This window comes from Symsagittifera roscoffensis, chromosome 1 (genome assembly GCF_963678635.1).
Source record: "Symsagittifera roscoffensis chromosome 1, txSymRosc1.1, whole genome shotgun sequence".
In the NCBI taxonomy this organism is placed as follows: domain Eukaryota; kingdom Metazoa; phylum Xenacoelomorpha; order Acoela; family Convolutidae; genus Symsagittifera; species Symsagittifera roscoffensis.
Window position 1 is genome coordinate 51,753,755 of NC_087062.1, and position 6,030 is coordinate 51,759,784.

At 34.8% G+C, this 6,030-nt stretch overlaps 1 protein-coding gene across 3 annotated transcripts in view; it reads left to right on the plus strand.

Moving 5' to 3' along the window:
- The window catches only part of LOC134845429 (dynein regulatory complex subunit 2-like), a 442,061-nt gene that overhangs the window by 294,631 nt on the left and 141,400 nt on the right, over positions 1-6,030 (plus strand). The window contains exon 1 of one of the 3 annotated variants that reach the window (XM_063862325.1): positions 2,816-2,825. The exons of the other annotated variants lie outside the window; for them this stretch is intronic. The gene's annotated coding sequence lies outside the window, so the exon portion shown is untranslated. Of the gene's footprint in view, positions 1-2,815; positions 2,826-6,030 lie in introns of those variants that run through there. 3 annotated transcript variants of the gene reach the window in all.

Below are 6,030 nucleotides of genomic sequence, written 5' to 3' on the forward strand. Positions count from 1 at the left end.
CTCGTAATGGCAAATTTTGTTAAATTCTGGTAAGACTAGTTGAAATTTGCTAATTTACAAACATTGCTTTAAGTTTTAATCTCATTTCACAGTGTCCTGTAGCCCTCCAGTAAAAATGGATTATAATTGATCCAATGAACATATGCAGTCAACACGACTAGGTTTTAATCCTAGAGAAGCCCTATCGAAATAAACAGGAATAGACGGGAAATTCGCCGATAAGTGAGAAAGAAACCGATTAAAACGACTAGCTCTGACAGCAAGCTGAGGTCTAGTTTTATCAGCATAGGGATTTTTCGTATCGTAATGGAAAAGGAAAAAGCACCACGAACTCTTCTTCCATCCTGATTTCCCAAGCCTGCTCCTAATTATCAATTGCGGACGCAATTTGTTTTAACCACTCTATCAACATTCATCCTTAAAAAAATCACGTGGAAAATGAACGGAATGTGTAAGCAGAAAAATGCAAACAGGAAAAAACACAATTACCAATTGTTAAAAAATGGCCTGCAGACCTAGCATATATGCTAATCAATGGGAAGCGGAAAGAAGGCATCCATAATTTAAGATATGCACGTTTGGCTGACCATCCCTAAATTTTGCTGAAGGTTCCTACATCGCCAATAAATAGTAATTTTTGAATACGGTGAGAGCAATTTTTCTAAAAAGGGATTTTTAAAAAAATTATTTTGGCCTGTTTTTTTTTTCAGAAAATACTGTTTTTTGGCCTGTTTTTTTCTCAAAAAATACTGCTTTTTTGGCCTTTTTTTTTTTAGAAAATACTGTTTTTGGCCTGTTTTTTTTTCAGAAAATCAGATTGTACCAAAAAAAAGTCGACAGCATTTTTGAAATGGACAGAATTGCATTTGCTCGGACAAATGACGAAAAAGCTTTATTCTTAAATGTCTGCAGATATAAAGCAATTTTTTTTCGGCAAGTCAGAAGCAGGGAAATTTTGTTATTTGAAAAAGGGTCAAGTATATGCAAAACTTATCCAAAATGATAGAAACTGGGCTTTCTTCAGCATATACGAGATGTTCATAAGGCGCACAGACAATTCGGCCAAAGACAATTCGGCCAAAGACAATTCAGCCAATTTGAAATTCAGGCAATTCAGTCAAAAGTATTCAAACAATTCAGTCTGATACAGTTCAGCCAATTTTACAAAACGCTATGTTCGAATGAAAAATCTGAATCGGAGTTATTTCTCGGTTTAAGGTCGCCGGTGGGCGATAACCGACTCTAAATTCCATATAGAGTCCTATCCTCTGTTGGCAAGCTTGCAACACGTTGGCGCGAGTGCGGCGGTCTCTATTACTGGCTAAATTTTCTCTGGCTGAATTGTCAGCATACTTTTGTCAGAATTGTCTGAACTTCAGACCGGCTGAATTGTCTATGGCCGAATTGCCGGGACGCGGATAATTTTCCTAACAAAAATTATCAAAATCATTATCACAAAAATAACAAAGATAGAAACATTCAAAAAAAACTGCCATGGAGTGATGCAATTTATCCACCGCGAAAGGTTGTTCCTTCCAATCAGACTTTTTATGTTGATGTCTCGACTGCTTAGCAAAGTAGGAAGGAGCTATGTGCTAGGTACGTTTTGCGTTCAACTTTTATGAATCCAAAGAAAGCTCGCAGAGAGGCAAATCTCTGAGTCGTAATTTGGCTTCCAGAAAAAAAACTATTAAAAAAATTTGTCTCAATGTCGAGAAAAACTGGGCTGAATTTTTGCGGATTTTAAACTAAACAACTCGACAATTCCAAAAATTACGATGAGATTGAACTGTCACCTCATTCATTCGGCATTTTTGTATCACTTTTGCAGATTTTACGTCCTATTTTAAGAGCCCTTTAAAAAACAGATAGTTAGATTTTTTTTTCAGTTTCCCCTGAATTGTTGTTCCGACTTTCGATACGAAAGTAACGGAATACTTGTGCTCGGGGTGGGTTTTTTTTTCTTCAGACAAATTTCGACTTTTTAACTAACCATTTTTGACGGAATTTGTTTATATCTTTCAAAAGCAATTGTTGTCCTGCGCTTAAACTTCAAAAGTTATTTCACCTGTGATCGTTTTTTGTAAAATTATGGGGTTTTAAAGATTGCCATTTTGGCCAATTTGGGACAATTAACGTGCGATATATTTCATATTTCGCGCTATTAACGCGTAAGCGAAAAATTAATCCATGTTAGAAATTGTTCCAATTTGGTTGAATGAAGCTTATTTGCCATAATTGATTTGTTACAAGAAGCAATATCTATTCTTTTGTACTTTGTACGGCGTGTGGGGTGATGACTTTCATAAGAAGTTTCAAATTATAGAAAAAAATTTCATTTTGTTTTATTACACTTAATTTTTTTAAAGTTATTACTGCTCCATAAACCTTAAAAGGCAGTCGGAACATTCAGGGCTTCGCCCTCATACGAGCAGTCTTGTTTGTTTTTTGAATTTCTTTATTTTAATCGTTCTGGTTGGATTATTAGGTGCTTCTTGCGCAGCAAATGCCTATCCTTATAATTTTAACAAGGCTTAAAACCTTCGCTTTATTACGTTTTCCGGTCATTTTAATCCCGAAGCTTCTGTCAGCCTACTCGCACTGTCACGGGATACCGCAGTTAGTTTTAAGAGTTGTTTCTAAAAGATGTTTCCCAGTCATTTTATTGTTTCCGAAGCTGTTATCACTTGTTGGAGGGTCAAAATTATCGGTTTATTAATTTGGGCTCGAAAATGCTTCCTCAAATGAGCACCGTCTGCTGTTAACAACAAAACCAAGTTGTCACTTTTGAATTTAGCTGATTTCAGCTAATTGCCTTATTAAATTCAATCTTTTGTTCCATGCAACTCCTAAATTTGCGCTGAAGCAAATTTCTGAATCAAACGCAAGTAAATAAGCAGTAAAATATATGTGAAAGATCTCCAGATATTTTTGCCAGCAAAACATCGATTTTTATCGATCCACGCTCTTTTTAAGAGCACATTTTGCCGTTCAAAACAATCTTCCCTTGAAATAAAGCCTAGCGCAAGGGGGTTTTAATACAACCCAAAGGCTCATTTCAGAGAAAACATTACGCGATTATCTCGAAGTGATACCAACGTTTCATTCTGGCAGAACTCTTTCTAATTGGAGGCAAAAACGTACGGTAGCTTATTGTCAGGCCCAATTTAAAAACAAGGATAGCATGTTGTTTTTTGTTTGAACTTTTTGACGTTTTCGGTTCTCAAAAAGAAGCTAGTTTTACTTGCTTAAAATTCTTAAAATTAAGTTATAAGGTCTTAAATTAGGCATAATTCAGCTGTTGTAAGCCTCGCTTGCTTTATTCGCTCGAATTAAGACAAAAATCAAAAAATTCAAACCGGTTGTTCTCGGCACTAGAAAAAAACTCGGAAATTTTTTAATGTGATTCGAATCACGACTGAAAGGTCTTTGATATGATACATCACTCAACCCAGTCCGATTATTCTTTTTGGCACCTGATTTTGCGTGGAAAATAAAACGAAAAAAAGGCCAAGTTTATTCTGCTTGTGTGATGAAAGGATCTGGCGTAAAACCTAATTTAGGCATATCAGACAATCATAGTAAGATAGGCAAATTGGACAGAAATGTTTGTAAAGTTACAAAAAAAAAATTCAAAAAATTAAACATTTTTCAAAATTTTTTGCATAAAACTTTTGAATTTTTTGAAGTTTTTGGCTCCTAAAATGAAGCTAAAAAACTGCAAAAACTAGTTTTACTTGTTAAAATTTAATTTTAAGGTCCGAAATTAGGCATTATTTAGCTGTTGTAAGCCTGCTTGCTTGCTTTATGCTTTATTCGCTCGAATTTAGACGAAAAATCAAAAATTTTAATCCGGTTTTCCTCGACACAAGAAAAGTTTTTGGAAAATTTTTAATAATGTGGTTCGAATTACGACTGAAAGGGCTCCAATATGATATATCACTCAACCCAGATCGATGATTATTTGCGATACCTGATTTTGCGTGGAAAACGAAGAAAAAACTATAACCTACCCGAATTAAAAGTTTCTCCCCAGTTTCAATGGTCGGAACAATAATATTTCAAGTTTTTTTCTGAGAAATGAATGAACGCAACCAATCAAAGTTTTCGCTTTATTTTAACTATTTCTGAAGGAATCCGCCTAAAAATTACAGCATTTCAAAAATTATATGCCAACACTGAAACCTCTCTACCAAGCCCTGTGCTCGTTTCAAATATTTTTGATTGCTGTTATAGCATCTAATCTTTGCAAAAACGCTTATTTCAATTAAATTTTATTTAGTTAAGTCGATGGGTTTTAACGAACGATTTAGCTAACGGACACTTTTTTTCCTCAAACAAAAACACTCTTGCTGTAGAGTTCCTGCTTGCTGTACAAAACATTGCGCAAATAGAAAAAGTAATTTAAAACTTCGACAATTAACCGGAAAACTATTCATGACGGGACTAGTCTGATACTATCTGCCAATAAAACTTAGGTCATTAGACGAGTTTTAAATGTCGGTTGTTGACTACAAAACGGACAATTTAACATGCAGTAGACACTTGGACAGAAATTTTAAAAAGCAACATGGTGTCCCTACCGAATGTCGTGCATCGCAGCGTTCAGCTTCCTGTGAGTCTTTTCAATAGCTATTTTTTCCTAATATTTGGGATATAAATTTGAAGGATTCCAACGCTATCTTCAAAACTTGAATTGAATCGATCTATTTTGTCTTCAAAAAATTACTATTAGCCCTAAAACTTTCAAGTTCAATGATTCGATGATATCCGGTCCGAATCTTTCAAAACGATACTATACAGCATTGAAGCTCCTGAAAATTTGAAAACCTTAGATCGTGTTCATAATCGATTAGCGTTAACTGCTCTGGAATTTTGAACTAAGGTCTCATCTACAGCTAGAGGTACCTGTTCAAAATTTTTTGATTTTTTTTTGTATGGATTCATGATGAAATGAGTTATTTCAAAATCTGGGGCTCACTCAAAACCTTAGTTGTTTCTCTAACAAAATAACTAAGAAAGAAGTTTTTTGACAATTTAGAATACCATAAAAAAAATTTCGTACAAAAGTCAAGGTGCAGCCTTTTATGCAGGGAAGCTTCCCACAACCTCTTGCCTCTATTAAAACCTTGATATCAGACTTGGCTGGGTAGTTTTTGACTTAACTGGGTAGTTTTCGAATCTACGACCGACTGTAATCGAGATTTTTAGTCTCACGCACTATCCACTCAGCTACGCAAGCTTAACAACCGACAAACACTAGTCACTAAAAAAAAACAGCTACATATGCTAAAAAATTGCCAAGGTAATTCAGCGAAAGTGACACCAAATACAAATAGACTCAATTTTGCAAGTAATTTGGATTATAACTAACTGAAGGCATCCACACTAACTTTTCATGTGAAAAATTTCAAAGCATAAAGCCACATTATGTATAAATTATGAATTTCAAAAAAATGCGAGATAAATTGACTTGAAAAATTTCTGAAATCGAGTTTTCATTATTGTTATGTTTTTTGAAACAAATCACTTTTTCAATTCATTTGACGAATTAAAAATGCATCAACTGTGTTAACTTTTTATTATTCGACTGCCAAAGCACATGCTATCCAAAAGCTGTAAAAGTGCCCCAAAAGTGGCACCAATATTACTTAGGTTGAGGAAAAAGGTTCGCACTAATACACTCGCTTCGCAAGTGTAAAAAAAACACAGGAAATCAAAACGTTGACTTTTCTGGGGACCAGAAACATTTTGTAAGAAAACTTGGACGTAGCCGCTTATAGAGGGGAGCTTTCCTCAACCTTTTCTTGAATCCAAATTTCACCTTTGTGAGGGTATCTAAACTCTTTCAAGGCATGTTCTTATTTGACACATTTAAACAATATCACTCAGTTGTGACAATTTGGCCGACGGATCAATTCTTTTTTTGTTACTTTGCAGAAAATATTCGGTCTAAATTTTGCAGGAAAAAAACTTTCACCATACAACTGGTTTGAAAGTCACACGATTGACTACGCTGTCGCTTTCGTA